Source organism: Wyeomyia smithii, chromosome 3 (assembly GCF_029784165.1).
Source record: "Wyeomyia smithii strain HCP4-BCI-WySm-NY-G18 chromosome 3, ASM2978416v1, whole genome shotgun sequence".
In the NCBI taxonomy this organism is placed as follows: Eukaryota; Metazoa; Arthropoda; class Insecta; order Diptera; family Culicidae; genus Wyeomyia; species Wyeomyia smithii.
Window position 1 is genome coordinate 18,146,790 of NC_073696.1, and position 27,947 is coordinate 18,174,736.

Here is a 27,947-nt window from a genome sequence, read left to right on the forward strand (position 1 = left end):
GATCCGATCCGAAGGTGGGGTAAAGGAAGCTGGTCCTGTCCCGTATTTGCGATAAGCAGTGCGGAGGCCACAGTTGTTGCACCATTATGCCGATCCCAGGCCTTCAGAGGAGAGCTCAGGCGAACTGGTTCCTTTGACTGGATGCGAAGATCGTGAACAGGTTTGCTTTCGAAGCAGGGCTTTTATGTCAGTATTGATGGAAAATAAGTGCAATTTCTGCCGGGTAACGACATCGAACGTCGAGTTACCTTTTTCTTTCTGTTCGGCTGTATCTATCAGACCATGATCAATGTTATGATTTTCAGTGTCATCATTTTTAACTACTCGTAGAAGTTTGCCTTTTACGCTACCTCCACCGGTGGTTGATGGAGTGGACAAATAATCCCTAGCCCAGAGTGTCTTCTATTCATCCGTAGGATTTATTTATCCGGCTTTGGGCATGAGAATGTCTTTTAATTGTCGCAATTGTTATTCTATTAACGGCACAAACGCGGAAGCGACTGGCTGAATGATGGGGCTCACGTTTGACCTGAATTACAGCCCCGTTGTCGGATGGATCAGGAAATGTTTACCGATCGGAATTGTTGTCACATCTTCGTACAGCTTATGAGTGTTATTTTTGCCGAGTTTTAACCTGAGATTATTTTTTTACGAGTTTTTTTTTATCTGACTTTCAAGTTACATTAAGGCTATGTCCTACTGGTTTCGAGTATAACGCTCATTGCACATAAACGCATACCGTGGAATGTAAACTGACTCCTGGCATCATGTGACAATTCTTACACAATTACTTGCATTATTAATATTGATTTTATGAATGCACTGCTTTTTTGTACATCTAATTCGACTATTTCTATTTATTATACGTGCTGGTATTCATTGCTGCTGGAAGCTATGAAACGTAAAAGTAGATTTTCAGCACAATTTACTACATAAATAATTGAGATTTCTGCTACATGGACTGAAGAGAGTTAGTCTACTAATGAAAAACGATATTTTTCATGAAAAGAAAAGTGTTTTGCTCTTTGACCTCTTCATTCGAATCGTTTGCCGGGAAACCAAATAGGAGAATCAATTGTAGAGCAATTTACCGGTGGTATCGAGGGCAGAATGAGCGGGAGCGTTGTCTCTGTGAAAGAGTACTTCACCTTCAATAGATTCAATACTGTACAATAATATTGCTACTGTTTGCCCAAATTCAAGGTCGATGAATTATTGTTTTGCGTTTCCGAAAAAAGCTAACACTTTATCGGTTGATTGTTACGTTTTTGGAGGCTTCGGATGTGATTCTCACCAGGCATAAACCCCTCTGTCGGTTTCCTATTGAACTCAAGCATGTAGTGGTGTACCCAAATTCCTTCCGGGGACAGTTTCTTCGAGTTTTCACTTGAAAAATCAAATTTTATACATAATTGAATCAGAAAACTATTTTTTTATTTATTTTACATAAACGTTTTGATGTTCTCAAATAAAAAAAAGAACTTTAGTTCCAACTCATCCCCCTAAATGTCAGAAAACACATTTCTACAAAAAAAATATATATTGTGTTATTCTATTCTTCTATTCTTGTGTTATTTAATTTAGATTTTTTCATATATAAGGTATCAAAAGTTTTCGTCAGTCGGCCGATTTTTGCATTAGACTGCTGCTTTCCCAAATATAAATCTTCAAACTTTTCGGTACTTCCGGCCACTCTCATATCAATTTTCAACATTTTTGACATTTTTGTCACCTGTGACAATTTCGACATTTTTGTCGCCTGTGATATTTTTGACATTTTTGGTATTTTTGACATTTTTAATATTTGATATTTTTGCTTTCTTGATATTTTCGATAATTTTCATAATTTTGATATTTTTGACATTTTTAACATTTTCAACATTTTTGCCATTTTCGACAGTTTTACATTTCTAATATTCTAACATTTTTAACATTTTTAACATTTTTAACATTTTTTACATTTTTAACATTTAAACATTTTTAACATTTTTAACATTTCTAACATTCTTAACATTTTTAACATTTTTAACATTTTTAACATTTTTAACATTTTTAACATTTTTAACATTTTTAACATTTTTAATATTTTTAACATTTTTAACATTTTTAACATTTTTAACAATATTAAAATTTTTAACATTTTTAACATTTTTAACATTTTTAACATTTTTAACATTTTTAACATTTTTAACATTTTTAACATTTTCAACATTTTTAACATTTTTAACATATTTAACATTTTTAACATTTTTAACATGTTTAACATTTTTAACATTTTTAACATTTTTAACATTTTCAACATTTTTAACATTTTTAACATTTTTAACATTTTTAACATTTTTAACATTTTTAACATTTTTAACATTTTTAACATTTTCAACATTTTTAACATTTTTAACATATTTAACATTTTTAACATTTTTAACATTTTCATCATTTTCATCATTTTTAACATTTTTAACATTTTTAACATTTTTAACATTTTTAACATTTTTAACATTTTTAACATTTTTAACATTTTTATCATTTTTAACATTTTTAACATTTTTATCATTTTTAACATTTTTAACATTTTTAACATTTCTAATATTTTTAACATTTTTAACATTTTTAACATTTTTAACATTTTTAACATTTTTAACATTTTTAACATTTTAGACATTTTTAACATTTTTAACATTTTTAACATTTTAAACATTTTTAACATTTTTAACATTTTTAACATATTTTATATTTTTAACATTTTTAACATTTTTAACATTTTTAAAAATTTTAACAATTTTAACATGTTTAACATTTTTAACATTTTTAACATTTTAAACATTTTTAACATTTTTAACATTTTTAACATTTTTAACATTTTTAACATTTTTAACATTTTTAACATTTTTAACATTTTTAACATTTTTAACATTTTTAACATTTTTAACATTTTTAACATTTTTAACATTTTTAACATTTTTAACATTTTTAACATTTTTGACATTTTAACATTTTTGACATTTTTAACATTTTTAACATTTTTAACATTTTTAACATTTTTAACATTTTTAACATTTTTAACATTTTTAACATTTTTAACATTTTCATCATTTTTAACATTTTTAACATTTTAAATATTTTTAACATTTTTAACATTTTTAAAACTTTAAATTTGGTCTCGAGGTAAGATGCTGGCCTAACAAGCCAGTCGTCGTAGGTTCGAGTCTCGACTCGGGAGAGACTGTTAGTGTCAATTTGATCGTAGCGCTAACCCCGCAATTGTCCTGTACACTTAACAGTCAGCTGCGAAGTCTGTGTATTATAATAAACAATAGGTCGTGCTCCGAATCAGAATGTAGCACCAAGGCTTTGCTTTTTAACATTTTAGGCGTGTATGATATTTATGACCTTTAAGACATTTAAGACATTTAAAACATTAAAGACATTTTAGACATTTAAGAAATTTAAGACATTTAAGATATTTCAGACATTCATGACATTTATGACATTTATGACATTTTTGGCATTTATGACATTTATGTCATTTATGACATTTAAGCCATTTATGACATTTATGACATGACATTTATGACATGACATTTATGACATTTATTACATTTATGACATTTATGACATTTATGACATTGATGACATTTATGACATTTATGACATATATGACATTTATGACATTTATGACATTTATGACATTTATGACATTTATGACATTTATGACATTTATGACATTTATGACATTTATGACATTTATGACATTTATGACATTTATGACATTTATGACATTCATGACATTTATGACATTCATGACCATTATGACATTTATGACATTTATGACATTTATGACATTTATGACATTAATGACATTTATGACATTCATGACATTTATGACATTTATGACATTTATGACATTTATGGCATTTATGACATTTATGACATTTGTGACATTCATGACATTTATGACATTTATGACATTCATGACATTCATGACATCCATGACATTCATGACATTCATGACATTAATGACATTAATGACATTAATGACATTAATTACATTCATGACATTCATGACATTCATGACATTCATGACATTCATGACATTCATGACATTAATGACATTAATGACATTAATGACATTAATTACATTCATGACATTCATGACATTCATGACATTCATGACATTCATGACATTCATGACATTCATGACATTCATGACATTCATGACATTCATGACATTCATGACATTCATGACATTCATGACATTCATGACATTCATGACATTCATGACATTCATGACATTCATGACATTCATGACATTCATGACATTCATGACATTCATGACATTCATGACATTCATGACATTCATGACATTCATGACATTCATGACATTCATGACATTCATGACATTCATGACATTCATGACATTCATGACATTCATGACATTCATGACATACATGACATTCATGACATTCATGACATTCATGACATTCATGACATTCATGACATTCATGACATTCATGACATTCATGACATTCATGACATTCATGACATTCATGACATTCATGACATTCATGACATTCATGACATTCATGACATTTATGACATTTATGACATTTAAGACATTTATGAGCTTAGGTTTTTGGAATTGATATTTTATGAAAATCATTTGAATATAAATATTTTTAAGAAACATTTCAACTATATAGAGGTATGAAATTAGAATCTAGAAGCGGATCACTTGGAAAATCATTTCTGTATCTGCTTAAGAGCAGAAAATTGTTTTCCGAGCTATTCCACTATTGAAAATTGGCAAGCCTAGTCGCTTAATGCTTACTTTCGCTAGCACGGTCGACAAGATTATATACTTAGTAAACCGGGAATGCGTGCTTTGGGCTATATGAAAGCCTGCTCGTACTCAAACCAATCAGATCACTAGTGGATGGCCACTAGGACGGTCGTTACTTAGAAACAGCGGATAGCAGCAGCGGCAGTGGGTACCAGCAGCGGTAGTGGTAGCAGCGTCAACGATAGGTGCAGCGGAACTACTTCATTTTGTAAATAGTTACCTTTGTTGCCTTGGTGCACTGTCCAACACTTTTTCCATTGAAAAACTCCGCCATATGTTGACACAGATATGTTGGTAATCGAAATCTGTCGGCCATCAACTTTTCAGTGTGAAAACAGCTTTCCACTGTGTTATCGGAAAAGTGCCTGATTACCACTGTCGAGGATAGCACAGAGATGCGATCAGTATCATATCCGATATTGAATTAAACACCAAATTGTTTTTTCGAGGACAAATTCAATACTTAATTGAAGAATTAATATTTTCTTGTTCATTCAATACACTTCATTCAAATTGTTGAAAAGCCACAAAAACGGTTGTAAATTTGACTTATTTTCCATATCACAAGATGATCATTTAGTTTTTCTCCAGAAATACGCAACACCACCCAACAACAGCGTAACTGAGTGCGACATCTTCTGTTATCTGCTGCCATACGACACTAAAACTCATAATCAAGCCTTGAAAATTGTCAAGCCGTAAATATGCAAACAAGCAGCCTTGTGCCATAAGAACCTGCTTTTGCTCGAATCAACCAGTTTACTAATGGATGACCACTAGGACGGTCCTTACTAACTAGCAGTTCCTTCAGTACAAAGCTGCCTTTTTGCGGAAGCGGCAGCATTGATCGGTACATTCTCCAGTGAAAAGGTTTGCCTTATTTTGACAACACACTAACGTTTTTGGGGTCCTGGCATTCATACCCTGCCGGCCGTGTCTAGTTTACAGGGTGGAAACAGCTTTCAACTGTGTCATTATAGTATCATTATTTATATTTAGAATTATAGATTACTATCGAATATTATTTGTATCAAATGCGTATAAGTTTTTAAAATATCTCCCATCTTATTACACAAATAATTCGATGCCTTCACCATAATTACCGCTGTCGGGATAGTACCTAGGAACAATCAGCGTCATGTACGATTTTAAATTGAACAACAAACTGTCCTTTTTAGGACAACCAAACAAATGAATTGAAGATTGAATATTTTCTCATTTTGCCTCAGATTTAAAAGTGAAATGTTATTTTAACCTGCATGTCCTCTGACTGTTGAAACTTGTTTGCGCTGTATGTTCAGTAATGTTGCTTTTATGTGTGCAAATTAGTGCACTTCAACTCGTCTTTTGCATTAAATTTTAAAAATATTTAATAACACAGCCTCATGTAGTTCTACTTCGACCTTACGGTCGTAACTTTCCATACAACCCTTATTTATTTGAACTTAGCCTTCAATGAAAAATTTGTCTTTCGTTTTTCTATTCTCGACTTTTCAGCATTCGTTTCGATGCAGCTAGCAGATGTTTTTGGAATAAATTGCTTTTACGGTGCAATTTTTTTTCTGTAAAGCAATATTAGTTGCTAAAATTCGTTTGCTTAGAGCTTTCTGGTATAACTAAAGAGTTCTGTGCTACAATACTTCGAATAAAGCCTATGCCAAAATTCTTGTTCCCCTTTAGAAAATTACGCTTAAGTCTTTAAAAATTTTCCACCCGCGGGAAATAATTCTCTATAATGTCCATAGGCCTAAAATCTTCAGAAAAAACCAGTACCTTCAAAGCACTCACAGAGACCTCCGGGAAAAGAAGCAATTCCTCCAGCATATCAATCAACACAGTGAGAGTTGTTTTATAAAGGCCTTGCCAACTTTTTAATTTCAACAGCCATTAGAATCGACCGCAAAAGTCATGTCAGAGATTCGCTCTCATTGGCAGAATAAAACGGCTCTAATTGCTTTTGTAATCAGTGAGATTAAATAACTTTGAAAGGTTGCTGTGAAATTGTGTTTTTCAGCCATAAACGCACGTCGTTTTGTAGGGAACGCCATTCTACACGTTCGAAACCGAATCGAGTTTTCGCGTTATTGCTACGTTTCACTCCTGACTTTATTCATTTTATAGGTGTTCATACTTGAACGACGGGTTTTTTATTTAGTAATTATACTGGAATTTCAGCGTACTTCTTTGGACTTGAATGTATAACACGTCCTTCGGTACACCTTCCATGAAATGGCTGATTCCGAATTCATTTTCACATCCCACTTAAAAGTGCAGGAGATGCCATCGAATAATCTTCATTATCTTCATTTTATGATAACTAGAACAATTACTTTTATTGTTACCCATTATAAATCGGCCATAAAGTTATATTTAAACTTCACTTCATGCCTTGTTTGGTTTGACCAGTTCTGTCACCGTGACGAAGTCCATTTTCGGCGGAATCCAATCTAAAATTATGTGACCGTCTGTCACCACCACGCGACTTCATTGAAGAAAATTCATGATCCGATTTAATTGTTACCACCACTGAATTCTGACCAGTTCACCCTCAGCAGACAAGTCTCACCCTACCAGCATATAATGCCCCAAGGGTTCCTCGCTTCATATGGTGCGTAATGAGGTATCACGCGTGCACGGCAGAATTCATCACGCGCAGCAGAACACCGGTCGACGACCAGTTGTGGATTTTCTCTTTTTACTTGGCTCGCTTCTTGATTTGCACTCACCTGGACATTATTAATGCAGGAGACTTCGGTGCGACAAGCGACGAACCTGCGTCAATGACGACAAACGACATAGACGACAAGATGTTGACCTCGATTATGCCTCGCGACTAGCTACCGATAGCAATAGGCAGCAGCAGAGTTGAACCGACAGCAAAAAGAAACAAGGATAAGAAAAGATGGAAGATGAAAATTATCACAACACCACCCTGCGGCACGCGTGACTCTGGAGTATGTTGCACCGGGAGGCCGGGAGCCGATTAAAATATGCATGATATAAGCGGACCTTATCGACAACGGCTGACTTCCTGTCGGTTTCACTCGCGGTTCGGGATCAACTTTCTTGGTGCTGCTGGCACCTTTCACTATTTTCCAACAAGAAAGCTGCGCACCCAAATGATGATCGCGATGGTACAGAGGAGACAAAAACTTGCCGCCATAACCTGTATGTTTCTCTACCAACCAGGCTTTCTTGGTTGTAATAAAGGGTTCACTTATTTCGGTGCGATGCGTAAACAAAGTTTCATTACTAAAAAACGAGCGTTTCGTAAGTGTCTCTTTTTTTCACTCAACTGTGCTTTTCGCTGGATGGTAATTATGGTGATTTGTTGTTATTTCCCATTAATTCGCAACTTGGTACTGGTGAACAGCCTTTCGCTTGTTACAGCCGTAAAGTACCTTGCGGCACTGTCCATTTTATGATCATTTCCAGTATGTTTGGTGACATAAGAAGCGGAGATTTTCCCATGCAAAAGTTGATTGATTACCTCAGCAGAGACGAGACGAGATTAAGGAGATACTGTGACTCTTGCTTCACAGTTCATTGTGGGATCACTTTTTGTCTGCATTGTCGTTTGGCTACTTACGCATATACGTAAGAGTAGCGCTCTCAAGCATTACTCAACAGCACACATTCAACATAGAAGTGTAAACCGTTGAAAAGTTACCCTCAAACAAGACGGATTTATTGTAGTTATTTCCTGCAACCTCGAACTGCCTTTGAAATGACTTCCTCCCACCCGGTCCCCTAGCTTCTTGGCACAGTCTGTCGCTGGGGGCTCGATTCCGACCCCGACCGAGGCGGACAGTAATAAATCTCATTTGTTTATTAACCTTTTCATTTTAAACTCAAGAGCAATTTACAGCACGGTTAGAAAAATAAATCTTGCCAATCTTGGCTGTTTCTTTTCGAGAACAACTAACGTCGCAACAGAACAGAACTCAATCTCGGAGATCTTTCCGTCAGCGCGCCAAATCGTTCGGCAAAAAATCGCTTCAAATCAGAGCACAGTGGGACGTCACTCGTTAAATTATACACTCCACTCGCGAACAGCCACAGATAATGTGACCAGAGCAGAAAGACCCACTCAAGTTCGATGTGCAGCGCTAGAAAATCTAATAGCAATCTTGGGTTTACAGTAATTGCCACCATGGATCGAGGTGTAGTACCCTACTTCCCATTACTATCTCGTTTCCCCGTCCCTTCACTCATTCGCCCCACGATATCCCGGAATTTATTCCGAGCAGCAAAATGGATTGCCATATCGGAGCCGCAAAAAAACTCCATCCCGGACCAAGTCAGTCACAGAAAAATCGCGGGCACAACTTGGAATGCTGCCACGATGACAGTCGGGGAAAGTCATCCTCGTCGTTGTCGTTGGTTCGTTTCTGCTTTGAAAGGGAGCAAAGAACGGAAAAAGCTTCCTCACAATCTATTCAATCAAGTTTGAATTCAATTCTAGCGCCCGTTCCGTGCTGCTTTTTTGCAACCCCGGTTGGCAGTGTTTCTTTTTTTTTTTTTTTTTTTGTTAGTATGTTCTCCGACCCAACTGCAGTGATGGGACGCTTCTTTTTGCTTGCACTCCGATCTGAATTATTCCGCGAAGAAGGCGGATTGGCGGGCTCCAAATGCTAGCAGACTAATGGCACGTTTTTTTTTTTCTTTGCAATTTTGCAATCTCTGCTGCATAGTGGGAAAATGTTTTTCTATTAGCAATGTCTTCTAAGAAGTTCTTTTATTGCAATTATTATGTTTACTAAGGAAAAAATCTTTGTTCTCATAAACGAGAAAAAGGATGGTTAGGGTTAGCGGACGGCCAACGACTCCCCATGACAAGGAAAAGGCAAACATAAAAAGTTTTATTCGCTTGATTCTTATGTACTCATCTACGGATGTTCGAAGAGAGCATCGTTTAGAATATGATAACAGTGCGGGCGCAAAATTACATTATAATCGTTATCCGTAACATAAATGGAATTAATGTAAACACACACATGACATAGGTGAATTGATTTTAAAAAGGAAAATAAAATAAATAAAATCAAAACTTAGTTTAGTAAAGACAGGAGACTTTAAAAGAATCAAAAGAAAACCAACACAAGTATAAAATAACTGAAATATTATTCAAGTCAGTTATACACAGAAAAATGATGTTATTTAATTCAATAGGAAATAGATATGATATATTATCAGAAGGCCGAGAGTTGAATAATAACTACTGTTTGAAGGTATTGTTAAGAACATTCAGAAAAATTAAAACCAAGATAAAACATCGTATTAATAAAAAAAAACTAAGAGTCGTTTGAACCTCAACTCAGCTTGATTTTCGTACAACAAAAGTAGTATGGCAAAGTTTTGTTTTGAAAAAAAAACACCGTTTGAATCGCAAATAGTCAAAGGCTTGAAAATTAAGCCAACGAAAATAAGACCGAAAAAATGGAGCTACATTGAGGTCGAAAATTGAAGAGATTGTGTATGAGACACGACCGCCAGTTTAACTTAGAATGACGACAGCCTATCCTGAATATATTCGATTGAAATTAAACAATTTGCATGAACTTTAAGTAACTCTCTTTCAACTCTCTCTAATGCTAAGATTACGGTGGACTGTCTTGTACCAATATATTTACGGTAATAACTTTTTCAAACTCTAATCTAATAAAACAACTCTCTGAAAATAATATGACTGGCCTAAAAAAAATCAAAATGGTAACTGGGGTAGCTTTTCAGTCTTGCATTTCGAAGCACTGGTGTTTTCGGCAGAGTTGTAGATAATGTTCTTACAAAAAACTTTGATGACACTTTTGCGTCTAACTTCTCTTGTTTTGGGGATACACATTTTCGTATCAGGCTACTCCTTAAAATTAGATTTTTTGAACATCTACAACATTATACTTCACTATACTTTTTAACGATATTTGAAAAACTGTAGCATTTAGAGGGCAACAAGGTATCAGCATATATTTGTATATTATAAAACACACAACAAAAAGATAGCTTTCACACAGATCGAGTTATTGCCAAAAATAAGATCAAAATCGTGAGTGCGTCTTGAACTGTCCTACAGATCAGACGTTTTTTCGGTTGCTTGTGGACTGGTCTTTGACTGCCTATAGCTTCAAAGTTTGTGTTTTGTCAGTGTGTCTTTTAAAGACTACCTGAAAGTTATTTCCCATCAGTCTTTCTCAAGACTACCTACTTTTGAATTTAACATTTGTTTTAACTTTTTTCGTATCACCTGAAATGGCTGGACGGAAAAAGAAACCTCGCATCGCTGCGGGGAGGAAAAGAGAGGCATCTCTTTCTGACACTTCGAGTGTCTGTAGTGACAATCCTTTTGATATTTTGCCTGAGCAAGAAGCTGGTGAAATGGAAGTTACCAATAATGAAACTATACAAAATATAAAATCTTCAAAAAAGGAGAAAGTTCCACCTATTGTGGTAACTATTTCTTCTGAATTTAATATATTCAAAAAGGAACTTTCAACGTTTGTTTCTGACGTTAAAGTTACCTATCAAATTGGCCGTAGAGGTGAATGCCGCTTATTAGCCGACTCAGTAAAGGGTCGTGATCGTCTTGTTCAGTATTTAACTGACAAGATGTACAATTTTTTTACATATGACACCAAGAACGCCAAGCCGTTCAAGGTTGTCTTGAAAGGTCTCACCAACGATCAAACCGTTGATGAGATCAAACTTACTTTAACAGAATTACTTGGCATAGCCCCTACCCAAGTAATTCTAATGAAACAAAAATCACGAGGCGAAAACAGTCAGAGAACTGGAATTTCCCTTGTTAATTATTTAATTCATTTTAACCGCAATGAGGTTAACAACTTAAAATTTTTTGAAAAAGCACATGCTTTGTATAATGTGCGTGTAAAGTGGGAAATTTATAGGAAGTATGGCGGAGGTGAAAAGCATATCACCCAATGCCGTACTTGCCAACGTTATGGCCATGGTTCCAAATTCTGTAACATGGACCAAAAATGTCTTAATTGTGGAGACTCTTCTCACAAAAAGGACACATGTCCTGTGAAAGAGATTAACAATTTTCGCTGTGCGAATTGTAACGGCAACCATATGTCAAATTTTTATCAATGCCCAGTCCGTTTAGCAATTGTTAAGGCAAGGCAAGGTAAACAAAATTCAATTTCTCAATTAAAACCAACTTCAAAACAAAATTCTCCAAGCGTACCAGTGACGCATAGTTTACCTACTCCTTTGCATACCCGTTTAACTAATGCACAGGTTACAGGTAGTTCGAACATTATACCGCCTAGTGTTGGTAGTTCGAAAATGACCGTTAATATGGGTAAGCAAAACACGCTAGAAAATAATTGTACACCTATTACTCAAGCTAATATTGCTGCCGAAAATATTTTCTCTAATGTCAACTGCCTGGGGCCTATTACGGCAGGTAAACTTTCTTTTTTGCAACAGGCAATGTTCGATCTTATGAACGCCATGTTGCAGGCAAAATCAATGTTTGAAGCCATTCAAATAGGCACAAATTTTACTATTAAAATTGTTTCTAATTTAAAATTTAGCAATGATTTTAAATAAAACAATTAAAATATTAAATTGGAATGCTCGCTCATTGAAGGCCAATGAGAATGAGCTTTTTAATTTTTTAACAGTGAATAATGTGCATATTGCAATTATTACTGAAACATTTTTGAAACCTAACATAAAATTAAAATATGATCCCAATTACGTGGTTCATAGATATGATAGGATTCAGGGTTCCGGCGGTGGAGTTGCAATTGTTATTCATCGCCGAATCAAACATCGTGCTCTTCCCCATCTTGAGACGAAAGTTATTGAAACTTTGGGAATTGAAGTTCAAACTGAACTTGGGATTTTATTTATTGCCGCAGCATATTTACCATTTCAATGCACACGCGAGCTCAAAAATTATTTTAAAGGTGATTTACAAAAACTCACCAGAAATCGTTCGAAATTTTTCATAATCGGCGATTTTAACGCTAAACATCGTTCATGGAATAATTCTCAAAGTAATTCCAATGGCAAAATTTTATTCAATGATTGTTCTTCAGGAAACTATTCTATTTTGTCTCCGAATAGTCCTACATGCTTTTCTTCTGTTAGAAACCCTTCAACAATTGATTTGGTGCTAACAGATCAAAGTCATGTATGTAGTGATTTGATCACACATGCTGACTTTGATTCTGACCATCTTCCAATAACTTTTTCTTTATCACATGAATCAGTTTTAAACCCTATGAGCTCTGTTTTTAATTATAACAAGGCTAATTGGGAAAGATACAAAACTCATATTGAGAGAAATTTCAATAATGAGCTTGATTTGCAAAACGAAGTGAATATTGATTCCGCTTTGGAAGCATTAAAATGTGCAATTGTTGATGCCAGGAATTATTCTGTTCCAAAGGCTCAAGTGAAATTTGATTCACCAATAATTGACGAAAATCTTCAACTTCTAATTCGTTTGAAAAATGTCCGCAGACGTCAATATCAACGTTCTCGTGACCCTGTTTTTAAAACTATTTATAAAGATTTACAGAAAGAGATTAAACATAGATTTACTCTTCTGAGAAATCAAAATTTTGAGACTAAAGTTGAAAAATTGAAACCATATTCAAAACCATTTTGGAAGCTGTCGAAGATGCTTAAGAAACCTTCAAAGCCTATTCCAGTTTTAAAAGCTGGTGAACGTTTTCTTGTATCCAATGAACAAAAGGCTCAAAGACTTGCTCAGCAGTTTGAGAGTGTTCATAACTCAAATTTGAATTTTGTGAGTCCAATTGAAAATGAAGTCACACGTCAATTTGATTTAATTTCTTCCCAGAATTTTTTACCTGCAGAAATAATTGAAACTAACTTGAATGAGATTAAATCAATTATTAAAAATTTCAAAAATATGAAAGCAACTGGTGACGATGGAATCTTTAATATACTAATCAAACATCTCCCTGAGAGCACAATGGAATTTTTAGTAAAAATTTTCAATTGCTGCTTCAAAATTGCATATTTTCCCAAATTATGGAAAAATGCAAAAATTACTCCCATTTTAAAACCGGATAAGAACCCAGCTGAAGTTTCAAGTTATCGACCAATCAGTTTGCTTTCTTCAATAAGTAAACTGTTTGAGAGAATTATTCTTAACAGAATGATGTCACACATCAACGAAAATTCAATTTTTGCAAATGAACAGTTTGGATTTCGCCATGGGCATTCCACAACTCATCAATTGCTCAGAGTTACTTATATGATACGAGCTAACAAATCTGAAGGTTATTCCACTGGAGCTGCTCTTTTAGACATAGAAAAAGCATTCGACAGTGTTTGGCATAAAGGTTTGATTGCGAAGTTGCAAACTTTTAATTTTCCAATTTTCCTAATCAAAATTTTGAAATATTATCTTACTGATCGAACTCTGCAGGTTGTCTATCAGAATTCAAAATCTGATAGATTTCCTGTCAGAGCAGGTGTACCTCAAGGTTCAGTCTTGGGTCCAGTTCTGTACAACATATTCACTTCAGATCTTCCTGATTTGCCTCCAGGATGCACAAAGTCATTGTTCTGCGATGACACAAGCATTTCCGTAAAGGGAAAAAGTCTTCGTGTCATATGCAGTCGATTGCAGAAAAGTTTAGATATTTTTTCTTCCTACTTGCAAAAGTGGAAAATCTCTCCCAATGCTTCTAAAACTCAAATGATAATTTTTCCGCATAAGCCTAGGGCTTCTTTCCTCAAGCCAAACAATAATCACGTTGTCAAGATGAATGGGGTTATTTTAAGTTGGTCCGACAAGGTTAAGTACTTGGGACTAATTTATGATAAAAAACTTATTTTCAAAGAGCACATTGAGAGTATACAAGCCAAGTGCATCAAATATACGAGATGTTTATATCCTCTCATTAACAGGAATTCTAAACTTTGTTTAAAGAACAAACTTTTGATTTACAAACAAATTTTTATACCAGCAATGCTTTATGCTGTACTGATCTGGTCAAGTTGCTGTTCAACAAGGAAGAAAACGCTCCAAAGGATTCAGAATAAAATTCTGAAAATGATTTTGAAGCGTCCTCCTTGGTTTGGTACACTCGAATTACATAGACTTTTTGGTGTTGAACCATTAGAAGCTATGTCAAATAAAATTATTAACAATTTTCGACAAAAATCGTTGCAATCCTCAATTGCTACGATAAGCTCTCTTTATAGCCAATAAGTTAGCAATTAAGTTAGTTGTAAGTTTACTTCCCCTTTTCTGACAAGTAGGTTTAAATCCCTACGAATGATAAGTCCTAATTGCGAAAGCAAACAAATCCTAACAATTAAAATTACAAATTTCTAACAGTGTTGAGAAGTCACCATTTGTGATTGGACACACATACTCATTATTTACTAATATTTATCATAAATACTTAAGCTACTAACAAATCCCCCCTTAAAAAAAAAAAAAAAAAGATCAAAATCGTGTTTTTTTAATTGATTATTGACATTCTTGTTATCATATTCTTGACATACTGCTTTTATTTGGCAAAAATTCGGTTTTTGTAGGAGCTATCTTTTTTATATCATCTTCAAAGTTGAATGATTCGATAACGTGCTGATGTTGAACAATTTTGCCTATTTAGTGCTGAAGTTTTTTAAGTATTGAAAAAAATCGAACTGTTAAGGCTAGTCTGATACGAAACGATGTATCTCCAAAACAAGTCTTGAGCAAAGCTGTTTGTGATAACATTATCCACAATTTTGCTAAAGACATAATTTCTCTAAAAGCAAAACAGCAAAAAATTTTGAAAAAGATATTCGACTTGAAAATGATTAAAAAAACACAGAGAACATAATAACAGAAGCTTAACAAGATCCAAAGAGGAATAAAACTGAATTAAATATATAGTGAGAACGTCAGTAGGAAACAGACATGAAGCAATTTATGGTGAAAATTGTGAAATGTTGGATGAAATAGATTTGGCCCATTTGAAAGAAATTGGTCGAGAAAAAGTATATTCTTTTTACCAAAAAAAAAATTAAAGTTTAACAGAAGTGTGCAATATTTCGAATAAATACTAGTCGACGAAAAACCACAAACGATAAATCGAAACATAAAAAAGAAAATTAGGCGAAAATAAAACAAACAAATCAATTGAAAAATTTGAAAAAATACTACAGGCTGAAACGAAATTTAAATGAGATAAAAAAAAGATTGCAAAAGATCCAACTACTGATCAATGTAGTCAAAAGTTAGAAAAGTAAAAAGTTATAGAAAATAAAAAGATTCCAAAACAAACAAAATTCTGCATACAAAGAAAAAGGAATAATAAAAATAATTTTTAAAAACAACAGAAGTTTACAAGCAATCCGAAAGAAAATTACAGAAGGGTTATGTACAAAGCCACAACCACAAGATTGACGTAGAAATACTCTTCGTTAATCGCGTATTCTTTGAATGATAGACGCTAAGATTACAAAGTACTATTTTATCCAACACTAATTAATCTTTATTTATTATTAAGAAAGTATCCCTAGTTTCATCCGACACCAATAAAATAACTGGGTGAAATGTGGTGGCAATGAAAAGATTCAAACTAGTGGGGTCGATTTACAGTCGTTATGAAATTCAAGATGTTGACTACACCGCAAAAACGAGTACGAAATTAGTTAGGACCGCCCTAGTGGCCATCCACTAGTAAACTGACTGGCTAGACCAAAAGCAGGCCTATGTAGTGCATTTCCAGTTAACCGGAACAATATTTTGTCGACCGTATCAATCGAAATCTGCGTTTTATAATGCTTGACCATTTCCAATAGCACAGTGTTAACATAAAGGGTAATTTTTTAAGAATTTGGTTTTTCTTTTAAAAAAACGCATAAAAATTACAAAACTGTATGAGATCTTTATTTGAGCCGATAAATTGGTTTATGCCATTTTCTTTTCAAAGATAATTTCATTCAAATGTTGGCCATGGCTACGTTTTAAATGGTCCATACGGAAAGTCCAATTTTGGGTCACTTTTTCGAGCATTTCGGCTGGTATCTCGCGAATAACGTGTGTAATGTTGTCTTCCAAGGCTGGAATTGTTGTTGGCTTATCCGCATAGACGAGAGACTTAACGTAGCCCCACAAAAAATAATCTAGCGGTGTTAAATCGCATGATCTAGGCGGCCAATTCACCGGTCCATTTCGTGAGATGAATTGCTCACCGAACTCATTCCGCAATATGTCCATTGATTCGCGCGATGTGTGGCACGTTGCTCGGTCTTGCTGAAACCACATGTCAACAAGACTAAGCGCTTCCATTTCCGGCAAAAAAAATCAGAAATCATCGCGCGATAGCGAACGCCATTGACCGTAACGATGCGATTTTGATCATCTTTGAAGAAGTACGGACCAATGATGCTTCCAGCGTGTAAACCGCACCAAATCGTGCATTTTTTTTGGGTACATTGGCGATTCTTGTATTGCCTCTGGTTGCTCTTCGATCCAAATACGGCAATTTCGCCTATTGACATACCCATTTAACCAGAAATGAGCTTCGTCACTGAACACTATTTTGCGTGAAAAACATTTTTCACAGAGAACGAATTTTGGTAACAAAATTCGATTATTTGTAAGCGTTGTTCAGGCGTAAGTCTGTTCATGGTGAAATGGCAAACCAAACTGAGTATATTAAACTTTGACAGCTGTCAGAATTCCCGCGTGAACTGTCAAATCTGAATACACGAAAAACCAAACAGCAAAAAAATCACCCTTTAATAAGGGCTTGATTATGCGTTTTAGTGTCTTATGGAGGCAGATTTCAGAAGATACCGAACTCAGTTACGCAAAATCTCATTACGTTGCTATTATTATTATATTATTTGATAAAACAACGGAAATCTGTTTCCCCGCTGAAAATTTGACGGTCAAGAGTCAATTGCAGCATCCCATAAACGTGCCAGGATACGGCAGCGCATTTCAGTTGAAGGAAGTGCTGGCCAAACCACCTACCAATGATGCCGCCGCTACCGCACAGAGACAGCTTTTTACTAGGCAAAGTAGTGCCGCTGCACCTACCGTCGATTCTGCTCCCTAACACTATCACTACCACTACTGGTACCCATCACCGCTGCTGCTATCTGCTACCGCTACAACTGCTACTTAATAAGGACCGTGCTAGTGGCCATCCACTAGTAAACTGATAAGTTTGAGCAGAAGTATGCTTTTATATAGCCTAAAAAGTGCATTTCCGGTTAACAAGGTATACTATTCAGTCGTGTTAGGGAAAGCAACCATTAAGCGACGAATCAAAGGTCGAAACCTGCGTTTCAACAAGGCTTGACAATTACACATAGTACAATAGTTCGACTAATCAAACTACAGTTTTCTAAATTTGGCGGATGGCGGATGCAGATGATTTTCCAATCGATTGCTGAAAGACCGCAGTAAATCCCCAGAAAATTTACCGATATATAACAATTTGGAATTGGGCATATATTTCCCCTTTTCCGTTTTAGGATTTTCATTTCACACCCCTGCTTCCGAGACGTAGCTCTACGTCAAAAACAAGATTGAAAATTTAGTGGGAATTTCAACACAGCAAGAATGGCATAATTAATAATAGAAATTACAAAAGGTTGAAAGTAAAATATTTTAAAATATTGGAAAGATAATTACTCCAGAAAGAGTTTAATCTTTTCACACAAAAAATGTAAAAAGAACAAACAGGCAAAAAGTCACACCTGATGCAATAGAAGTGAGCAATCAGTTGACTCAACGAATATGAAAAAAGCCAACGAAAGACGAGAATGAATTACAAACGAAATATTCACAAAAATCAGCAAAAGTAAAAAAATAATCATTAAGGTCAAACTGATGAAATGAAAGAAGGCAATCAAGAAATGAAAATGAAATATCGAAAAGTGCAAAGAGTATCGAAAATGGAGTCCAAAAAATTAACACAAATTATATTGAAAGAATCCAAAAACTAAAGTATAAAAATTATAAATAATGAAAATATTAGCAAAAGTTTAACATAATTCAAAACAGTTAGAAGGAAATTGAAAAATCGGAACGACGCATGAAAAACTCTTGGAACTCTTGGAACATAAAATATAAAATCTGTGCTTACATTTGTGCACTAGACGCTGAAACTTCGAGACGAATATAAACAATTTCGATATGAATTAAGAGATTGATGACTACTAAGCCAATAGAAGAATCCAATTGATAGTAAAAAGTTGTTTGAATAAAGAATACTAAAATACAATAAAAAAGTCAAAAATTTTCTTAAAAACAATGGCCGACAAAAGCGAAAAAAAACTGCCCAAAAGCTCGCAACAGCTGCCCTCAAAAGATTATAACTTTTTAATCATTCGTGTGAATTTTTGTGAAGGTGAATTTTTATAATTTTTTAGTTATGCTTCTCTAATCGGGCTCCTATTGTTGATATATTGATAACTCCGAAAACCGTACAAAAACTATATAAAAAAAAACAAAACGAATAAGAAAGTCGAAAGAATGTAAAAAGGTACAAAAAAAGAAAATTGGGTAGAAAAATTGAGATAAAATTTAATGAAAATAAAGCAAAGAAAGGAGAAAATTCCTAATAAAGATATGACTAAAATGTTTAACTTGATAGTTTAAAAATTTGCTAGACAACTGCGTTTTAGATAACAGTTTTTGGAATAATTTTCAAATTGTGTTACGAATCGCCAAAATCTCTTCCACCACGCTCACTGTGCAGCAGCTCCAAATCCGCGCGGCGTCCCAAGGCGATCCGGCAAGCCAATCGCTGCTGTTGCGCCGGCTGGAAATAATGAATGACATGACGGATGCCCGTATTCTAACTAGCCCGTTCGTCTGGATTTGTGTCTCGGACGTGACTCCAAATCATTGTCGTTGCGCTGTTTTGCCGTCCTCGCAGCATTCAATCGCCAGCGGTTCTGGACTGTGGCAATCTTATGGCAGAATTGTTCTCCGATTGTCCCGCGCTGATGGATGAACAAGCGAATCACAATTGTTAGACCTCCGATGGGCTCGAACCACACCACCTTTTCCAGCCGCGAGCAGCCCCGGGCCACGAATAGCATTAAATTAACATTTAAAACTACCCGGCGAAAAATTCCGCGCAACCGAGTCTGAGCGTGTGTGTGTGCGAGGAGCCTCTGATCGATTGAATTATTTTGATTCGCCTCGACGGCTTCGACGGAATGATGAATGATTTATTGACGTTTGATCGATTTGAATGGATGGCGAGACCTTGACGGTGGTACTTGGCCAATAAATTTTATCTACTAAACGCGCAATTTCGTGCATGAAGAGATACGCGACTCCTCTTTGTGTCTCCCCGTTAATGGCGAAACACAATCGGTTCCAGTATCTAGCGAACGTAATGCTAATGGCTGATGTGGTGGATAGTAGTACCTCTTCTTGTATGGCATTGCGCTGCCACAGACATGAAATGCAATGCGCCACAGCCTCAATCAACCGCCATCCGGCGTTGCTAAGCACGGTTAATGGAAAGGTGAGATGTTCGGCTTTCGGAGCGCTAAATTACAAGCTCCCATAGTTAAGCGTTATTGGTTTTGAAATTAGAGTCGTGATACGGTGCCAACATTCGTCGAACACGATTCTCTAATTTAGCGCCCAAGTAGAGAGAAATAAAAAGAGAAAGGTAGCCACCATAGGGAGCCGCCATTACTACGTTATTCGAAGTTGAATGAATTTACTACCTTAAATTTTTATTCCAATCGCCGCTTTGAGCGGTTCGCGTTCTTCGATATTTCCGTAGTTTTTAAACAACCGCGAAAAATTAATCCACATCCCAAAAACCTCAACGACCTTGTCGAAAGTTTAATCAAATCAATCTTATGTCTTGCGATTATTTAATGCGGAAAAAACCTCCGTAGACAGCAAACGGCGGATAAATTAAGGTTCGATCTAAATTATCACGCGTGCCAACGCTTACAAAAGCACGCTGAGTGACTTCGTTCCGCCCGAACTGAAACCCGGCCTGAAACGTTTGCTGTTACCATTCAACATAACATTCCATCGGCAGCAGCACATTTTTTACCGCTGCTGGGCTGGTAAGGCCCTGCTGAGGTGCTGGCTGCGTACTAATAATAGCACGCAATAATTATTCAATTCATACGCTCTTCCATACGTATATAAGCGCCATGACTCAGCTCGATATTGGACCCGCAAAACTATGCGACCACGACGACGTGGACTTTTCAGGGGCATCTGGTTCGGATGCTGCTGGACCCGGGGACGACAAAACTCGCTCACGCAGACTGTGTCGGTCAAGCGGGCAACGCGAAATGCGGACCGCGCGGGAATGGTTGGTGGTGGCGGGCTGGTAATGACGGGTTAAGATTGCTGACGGAGGGTAACTTTAATTTGGTAGGTTGGCGTTGCGAAAAAAACACCGCACATCGCCGCCTCGGAAAAATTGAGGTATGGGAATGAGATTTGGAGGTTGTGATTATTTTTGACATTTTCACGTGAGAGATTCCGGTCGGTCAACCACAACAACAACGTTTTTCTGCGCACCGACGACAATCTTGGCCTGTAATTGCATGTTTTAGGACCGCATGAATGAGCAGTGAAATAAAACTCCGATACTGGTGGACGCGACGACGCGGATTGCGATGCGGTTTAGGCTGTTCATGCTTGGCCGATTCTGGCCATCGAATGACCATCACGAGCCGGGTTCACACGGTTCAACTAATTACCTAACGTGTCGTCGGTGTTGGCAGCCAGATTCTCACTCGTCAATCGTTGTTGCTGAATGTCGCTCATTAAAACAGAAAAATGATTTCGAATATATTAGCACAGTTTTGCTTCGGTTATAATCTTCTAAATAGACCAAATTGAGTAAGAATCAAATGAACTTACATAACGTTTGTATCCGGTGCATTGTTATTTAACGAATTTAATTGATAAAGTTGCCTTACCTATTTACAAATGGCGAGCTGTAACGAAAAAAAGAAATATTATTCAATGAGTTTGAATCTGATTATATGAATATTATCAGTTACGAAGACAAATGGTGACTTATATGATTTGGTAGACGAGAGTAAAAATCAATCTCCATTAACCAATTTTAAACAAGATAACATTATCTCATTCAAATGAAATAGTACTATAAATAGCACTAGCAGTCAGTTTTTCATCCAGGACGGCTCGGAGAGCAAACATAATAATTCTCTGGTTGAAAGTAAACTCCCAATAGGCAGAAATAAAAAATATTTTTGGAAACATTGTGGATAAAATCCTCGGATTTCAAAAACAACCTTAACCAGTGCTGCAACTTTTGACACTGCAAACAAAAATGATAAAAACGGTTTTTTCACTGTTTTAAATTGAAACGACCTTCCGCGTCAGCGGTGTCAATTTTCAATGAAAGTCCGGTCATTAAAAGAAATGAGATGTCTGATTTGATATCGAAATTATTTGATTTGAGCCAATTCATTGCATTCAGTCGATGAACTAGATAAGCATCTACATTCTCAACCGCATAAATATCGCTAAAGCAACACAGCGTGTGCGAATTGATCAGAAATGCTGCTAGCCAATAATCACTGCCAACTGATTGGAACTGAATGTCTCTTTCATTTTCAGCTCGTTCGTTGATAATTGAAATTCAAAGACTTGATTTTCAACTGAAAAACCTCTCATGACAGACAACCGCTCTAATATTTTTAAATTAAAAAAAATAAAACGAAAATGACCGATCCAGATATTTTCAACTTATTGAACACTGAATGCATATATTGTAAATAATCAATAACGAACAATTTTCACTTAAAAACTTGATTTTAATGATTTAATATTTTAAATTCAACTCAAATATCATATTAAAGGCATAGCGAAATTTGATATCAAAATTTTATGATATTTTTATATGCAGGTTTGAAACGTGAATATCTTTCGAAAAACACGATAAGTCCTCATGGCTAAATATGATATTGATGAATTATGGTTTTGTTATGCTCTCCTGCCCGGGTTAAGCTGGAAGGCAAAGTCGGCAAAACAAATAATTAAGACATGGTAAGAAAACTTAGAGCTCATCAGATGCTGTATCAATTCCATAACGTCAAATTTATTGCTCAATCACTTGTTCGAGAAAAAGTTTTTCACTGCTAGCTTATGAAAAAAGTTATCGGAACAGTATTCAAATGCAGCATTTCATCAAACTTTCTCGAAAAAAACTTGTTTTGATTTTGTATTTTTTTTTTTATTTCTTCGAAGATATAATAATACATGCATAAACTTTTATTTTCTTCTCTGAAGACGATCACGATACAATAAAGTTAGTTTTAATAAAGTTCAGGCATATTCGATTATATATCTCTTTTTTAAAAAATGTTGTTCTGCTGGCTTAAAACAAATATTGAAACAATGGTCAAAAACAGCATTCCCTACCAATAATCTGCGTCCTGCGGTACAATGGTCAAAATAATTTAACGCATAATATATAATTCATCTCAACAGCTTAATGCACCTATATTCATCTTATTTCTCTCATGTGTCCAATTTACCGTCAAATTTCTACAAATTTTTGAAAGTAAATCTATTTGCTTCTCGATTTTCTCAAGTGGCTGAAAGTTTTACGTTGAAAATATGGTAAAATTCGACGATAAATTGATCAAAAAGGCGTGAAGAGATGAATATAGGTACTGAGATGAATATGGGAGCGGTTACCCTAGGCTCTAAAAATCTGACCTGAACCTTTTGATGATCGTATTTTTTTTTTTATTTTTTATTTTTCGACGACAATTTGAGAAATATTCTTTCTTTCCGAAAGTTACTTTATCTTCTGAGAATGATCAAACACCTTTAAGGGGTTATATACCTTTTTGGTCGAGAAAAATGAGGGGTGTTTGAATTTATTTTTAAGTGCATAGCATCATTTTCATTGCATCAAAGTGGTATTTCTCTGAAAGTACAGTTTATCAACAACAAGCAAATACGTTTGATTTTGAGATATACCAATTATTACTGGAGTAATGGTCGTTTCACCGAAACGGTATTTTGTGCAGAGGCTTGCGGTGATCCTGATAGAGACTCAGCGGATCAACCGAAATCAAAAAACTCACATTATTTCATTAGTTCAGAAGTGTGCCGGGTCCTTGAACGATCGCTTTTATGAGAATTTTGTTTTTAGTGCAAACGGGAACGTTTTTCCCAAAAAATGCACGTTTTGAGCGCGAAAAATTGCTTTAAAAATTTTTTTGCGACAAAATGTAACTGTATGTTTCAAAAAGCGATCGTTCAAGGACCGGCGAATTTTATAACGAAAATTTAAAAAAAAGATGAAGGAAATCGGTTCAGTAGTTTTCCTGAAATCAGGATGACGGCAAAGTCATTTTCCGGAAAAAAAACTATTCCGAGATAATCGCGTGTAAATTTTTAAGTTAAGCTAATGCGGCCGTGGCGAGGCGCGTCGCGTTGCAAATCGCTCTAACTTTCTTCCTATTGCTCAGATCTTGATGAAAATTTGTGGAAATGTTCTCAAGATGTTGTATTTGAAGATAATGTAATAAAAAATTTTCCGGTTTTTTGAAAACTAAAAAGGTATATAACCCCTTAATCAAACTAAGAAATAAACTTATTTATTAGGCGCACAGTTAGGTCCTCGTTTATGACGTGCTGGTCGATTTTGACAAATGAACCAAGCTGACCGCTTCGACACATTAATGATTTTACAGCGTCATAAATTTTTATTTGTGTAAGAATGTCTAATTTCGTACCAGAAACTGGTATTTTTGAGATAAGAAAACAGCGGCTGAAGCGCATCGAGAGGTAACACCTACGTGCGTGACCCCTTGCAGAGCCGAAGAAGATAACGTTTTTACTTATCATTCCGCAAGATCTCAACCGAATTTGATCAAAACTTTTTTCGGTGTTGCAGCCACAAATGGCCGACTTCGAGCCACCACTTCGAATTTTCAAAGTCACAAGACTCGGAACTAGCTAATGCGTTCTCTGTGAAAACGCTGTTTGATGTTTGCTTCACCACAGCAGATATGAAATAGCGTTTTCACAGGAAACGCTTTAACTATTTCCGAGTCTTGTGCCTTCGAAAATTCGAAGTGGTGGCTCGAAATTGGCCATTTGTGGCTTCAACACTGTTTCACCTTAACGACTGGTCGCAGGAAGCAAGGCCAAAAACCTTCGAAGATGCCGAATTAGAGCAATTGTTCGATAAGGCTCCATGCCGAACGCAAGGACAGCTAACTTCGGTGTTAAGAGTTAACCGCCGAGCCATTCTCAAGCGATGGCACGCTTCGAGAATGATTCTAAAACAAAGAATTTTTGTTTTTTTTCATGAGTTGAAAGCAAGGGATATGGAGCGTCGTTTTTTTTTTTTTGCATGTGAGCAACGAAGCCAGGAAGGCACTTCCAGCCAACAAACAGTGAAAACTGATGCGCGTCTAAACACATCCCGGCCTATTGCGCCACATCGCCCCGGTATAACATCGGCCTTACGCACACACATCTTTCTTTCACTCGGTTTGAACAGTAGTGGTCGAGCGACGGAGACTTTGTTTCATTTCTGCTTCTGAAAAGGCCAACTTTGGAATTCTCTTACTCGACCAGACAACCACATGCTGTGAGATATGAGTTTTTACGCTGCATCGAATTGACTCGTACGCGTGGTTGGCTGGCTTTGGTGGGAGAACGTGTGTTTAGGAAATAGATTTGAGTGTGTTACATATTTTATGCACCCAGCGTTGTCATTTGGCCGTTATGAAACCAATTGATTGTTGTTTTTTTTTTTTTTTTTTCAATAGACTCTATACTCGCTGTGCTATACTCGAATAGTGTTATTTGCCCTGATGGGTAGGGTACTGCGAATCTTCAAACATGCTCGCGACAAGTGTCTGATCGCATCGCCTACCATAAAAAGTCCTAACCGAACGGTTACGGACTTTTTATCCAATTATATGATGTTGTTTTGGAAGTTTTGCTACACATTACAAATTTTATGTACGCGGCTGGATCCCCATGTTAGGAGCGGCGTACGTCAGCGTCCGACCCGGAGCGGGCGGCTGAATCACGAAACGCGCTGCCTCGCCAGTTATATCTAAGACAGCACCCTCGTCGCAAGATAAGGTATCGCAGCCGTAGTAAGGTAGCATACCAAAGGTAAAATATTACGAACAATCCAGATATAAATACAGAACGGAATAATCAGCATAGACCTAGGCGACCGAAAAAGGACAACGATTATTGGAAACTCGGTACTTGGAATGTAAGGACTCCACTGAAATAGGTACTCTACTCGACTCGACCTGCAGAAAACGGGAGAACGCGAATTCCGGGTAGTAGATCCTATTGCGAGCACTTCATTAAAGTAGTAAAGGGAAACAGTTGAAGCGTGTCATTAGATGGAGGCCGATCAGTGATCGTATATGCGTGTTGAGGATTAAGGGCAAATTTTTCAACTACAGCCTGATGAATGGGTACGCACCGGCCAATGCATTGCAATGATAAACCCGATAAAGATGAGGAGTTCTATGAGCTCCTGGAAAAAAACGTATAAGGGACCATTCATTAATGATGTCACGCACTTGGGGGGAAGAGGGGGTTTAGATTATTGTGACATTCTGTGAAATATGGGGGAGGGGGGGTTAGCTTGGGTGTGACATCACATTTCAACTAAAAAAAAAGACACATAGCCATACCACAGAGTTCAACTCAGAACTCTTTATGACAATTGCATCATTCATTCATAGTTTTACGATCACTTTTTTTGCTGAAGGTTCGCTTGAGATAAAATAAATTTTTTTTTTTAAGTTTAGAAAACATAATGTTCGTTAGTTCTATTTATAAATGTTTATGAATGACAGCGCAATTCTATTCATTTTTACGTCTCTCTCAATCCTACGAAAATTGTGACAAAACGTGAATAGGAATGTCTGGTTATTGTAACTATAGAGAAAATTTGGATTGCGAATTGTTTTAAAAAGATGAACTGAATATAGATGGTCTTTCAGGAATCAGCAATGATTTTACAGTTACTGCTCTGGTTTTCAATGTCGTCGATATTTATTTATTTGATTGTTCTTCTTCTTCGAAAATTTCGTACAGACTGTTGCTTAAACTAGATGCCCAATTCTATTGACAAAAACATCTCTACTAATACAAAAATCGAAGAGGTCGTAAACAGCATTAAAAGCACGGATGCATGCACTAAATGGATTATTGAATCCTTTGTTTGTCCTGTTAGCTGGGAGCCAGAGCGCATCATGGTATCGAAGAGTACGAGATGGGATGTGTATGTTAATGCTTAGGAGTAAAGCTGGACAATCCATACGGCTGGTGAGAATGTCAAAAACGAACGTTCGCTGTAGCTTAAGACGCCTGTCGGATAAAGTTTCCAAGCCAATCAATAGGCAGCGTGAGGGTACGGTGGCAATTCAGTAGGGCTGGCCCATGGGAGCTGACGAAGCGCGAATCGTATAAAATGCTTCTGTACTCGTTCTAACGTCAGACCATGCGAAACATGATACGGTGTCCAGACCGGTGCTGCATACTCTAGGATACTACGCACCAACGAGCAATACAGTGATTTGAGAGCATAAACATCTGTGATGAATGCAGCGTGGCGACGGATAAATACCAGTACGGTGAACGCTTTGGCAGCAGTTGACGCAACATGTTCAACGAATCTCAACTCGCTGTCGAATATAACACCTAAGTCCCGAATAGAATCTACCAGATCAAGGGTGATCGAACCAATCTTATAATTAAATTCCACGGCAGTTTGGCGACGCGTGAAGGAGATTATTTTGCATTTCTTTATGTTCACGTCCGTCCCATTTTCGTCACACCACGACAGGAATTTGTCGATGTCAAACTGCAGGGCTGCACAATCCAGAAAGGATGAAATTACTCGGAAGATTTCAAGGTCGTCTGCGAAAAATAGCTTTCCTGAAGACAAACGGTAAACTAGGTCGTTTATGTACAGGATAAAGATGAGAGGCCCGAGGATGCTCCCTTGGGGTACACCAGACATGACACCGAATGCTACAGAGACTTCATGGTCTACTTGGACAAAAGCTTTTCTTCCATTAAGGTACGATCTCAGCCATTCAACTAGCCAGATATGCGACTCTATCAACA

General features: G+C 36.1%; 1 protein-coding gene across 1 annotated transcript in view; it reads right to left on the bottom strand.

Annotated features, from left to right (window-relative positions):
- The window catches only part of LOC129731103 (coiled-coil domain-containing protein 85C-A), a 133,943-nt gene that overhangs the window by 85,985 nt on the left and 20,011 nt on the right, over window positions 1-27,947 (bottom strand). The window contains exon 2 of the mRNA XM_055690869.1: window positions 21,770-21,787. The gene's annotated coding sequence lies outside the window, so the exon portion shown is untranslated. The remainder of the gene's footprint in view (window positions 1-21,769; window positions 21,788-27,947) is intronic.